The sequence below is a fragment of the Penaeus vannamei genome, chromosome 4 (genome assembly GCF_042767895.1).
Source record: "Penaeus vannamei isolate JL-2024 chromosome 4, ASM4276789v1, whole genome shotgun sequence".
NCBI classification, from domain to species: Eukaryota; Metazoa; Arthropoda; class Malacostraca; order Decapoda; family Penaeidae; genus Penaeus; species Penaeus vannamei.
Genome location: NC_091552.1, coordinates 13,136,559 through 13,139,058, shown reverse-complemented (window position 1 = coordinate 13,139,058; position 2,500 = coordinate 13,136,559).

The following is a 2,500-nucleotide window of genomic DNA, read 5'->3' as shown; positions in this document are numbered from 1 at the left end:
ATAACATTAAGAAATCTCTGCTCGTATTCAGACCAGCACGCGAGTCCCTGACGAGCATTTTGGATAAGAGTTAGTTACAGATGAGATAGGAGAGGTGTGTCTGGGCTGTCCCTCTTCATCTGCCCTTCGAAAGTGATGTAAGGCCGGTGTTACGCGTACGGCAGCCGTATCCGACTTCTCGCGGTTAGGCGTACGGCACACATATCCGTATGCACACGTAAGCGTTGTTTCTGGGTAATGAACACGAAACTAACCTCACCTAATCTAACCATCTAACGTCACCTAATCAATTGAACCTAATTGAGCACGGAATCATCTTTCGTGTCGAGATCGAGATCGAGAGACGCCGCCATCTTGTTTGTTTCAGCACGCATGCGCAGAACACCACTGCTTGCGAACTACGCATCACGAATTTGCTGGTTTTCACGAACTTACTACCTTAGTCCGCTTTCCATCTATTTCTTTGCTTATTTCTCATCATTTCCGGCAATTCTTCCATCAGATATCCGCTCCAGAGACGAAGAATATATCCACACAATCCACCGAAGAGGAAATCTGACCTCACCTGACCCCGTTACACCAATCCCACGAACGAACTCTATCCGAACCACTATCTCTCCGAACCAGAATAGTCCAGAAATAACTTCGCATGCAAACTTCGTGCTCCCAGTGCATTTAAACCCCATCCCTCGCCCACACGCAGTTCTCAGTGGCGTTGTTACCTAGCGATCTGCTTTCCACGAAATGTTTACCTTCTCTGCCCCGCACACTCGCTCTCACGCCGCCGCTTCATCATTCACAAATATCAGCCGAGGAGACCGAGGCCCGCGAGGCGACCGCGTGTTCGCCTTCGCTGTGCTTTGGGGCGAGGCGAAACCGGCGGGTTCTTACCAGTGGCGTCTTTCTAATTTTAGCATTTGTCTGTAATCATGTTTATGTATATATATGCACACACACACATATATGTTATATATATATATATATATATATATATATATATATATATATATATATATATATATATATATATATATATATGTGTGTGTGTGTGTGTGTGTGTGTGTGTGTGTGTGTGTGTGTGTGTGTGTGTGTGTGTGTGTGCGCGCGTGCGAGTGTATGTGTGTGTGTGTGTGAGTGTCTGAGTGTACGTATGTAACTGTACATCTATCTATCTATCTATTTTTATCTGTATACTTATCTGTATACATATCTATCTGTATGTCTGTCTATCTATCTGTCTATCTATCTATCTATCTACCTATCCCTAGGCGGTCAGTCAACCAATCAATCAATCAGTCCTTATCACGTGACCAAAACTAGTTGACAGCGGTTTAAGCCCAATATTCCGTCCCTTGAATTCTCGGAAATAAAAAAAAGAGAAAAAAAAAGAAAGAAAATCCAGTAATATTTGCTAAGAACACTTAGTCACTCGAATCTGCATGCGGGTCATATTTTGAAATACAAACATACACTAAGGCATGTCGTTGTGGATAAATGATGTATGCACAAATATATGCAAATCTCCACGTGTGTTTGCAGTCATATCTGTTCAGTAACGTGCGTGTTTGTTGGAATAGTTTTAATGTGTTTAGATGTGTAGAGGCTCTGCATGCGCTGGATGTTTGTTTGTATGGACGTTTTTTGTTTGTTTGTTTTCATATATTGATGTTTTTTAGGTGTTTTACTTTCTTTGGGTAGTAGGTGTCTTGTCTTGTCTTGTCTTGTTTGTGTGTTTGCGTGTGGGCGTTTGTGTCTGTGCATGCATGTAAGAATGTTTGTGTGTGTATGTATGTCTGTGTTTGTGCTTGTGTATGCATGATGAATGTTTGTGTATGTGTGTCTATGTTTGTGTGTGTGTGTGTGTCTGTGTTTGTCTGTGTGTCTATGGTTGTGCATGGGTGTCTGTGTTTATGTGTATATGTATGTATGCGTGTATGTGTATGTGAACCGGAACGGCAAGTCGCCAGGCGGGAAAGCATGCAGTCACAAAGCGCCCATGTCTGACCGTGACATATTATGGCGCAGTGGCAACAATGCTCTCTTCCTCATGAACCGGTTGTCATAGCAACAAGCGAGGGCGTCACTTGTTTACCATCGGTTCCGCGAAGTCAGCGTTTGCAATGGCATTCCCCATAAATCATAACCGCCGCAGTGCCAAAGGGGTCGAAATTCGCATCCCATTGGGCCGGGGGATTCGCCCTTATCGGCTCCCCTGCTCTTGTTTCCTCTCTCTCTCTCTCCCCCCTCTCTCTCTCTCCCTATCCCTCTCCCTCTCCTTCTCTCCGTATCCTTCTCCCTCTCTCTCTCTCTTCGTATCCCTCTCCCTCTCCCTCTCCCTCTCCCCCCTCTCTCTCTCCCTCTATCTCCTGACATTTTTCACTGCCTGTCATATTGATCAGGCGACAAAGGCCGGCGCAATACTAGCCAAAAGGTTCATTCATTCGCTCTCCCTTCTCACGCAACCCTTTGACACGCACGATGATATCCGGGAAAACATTCT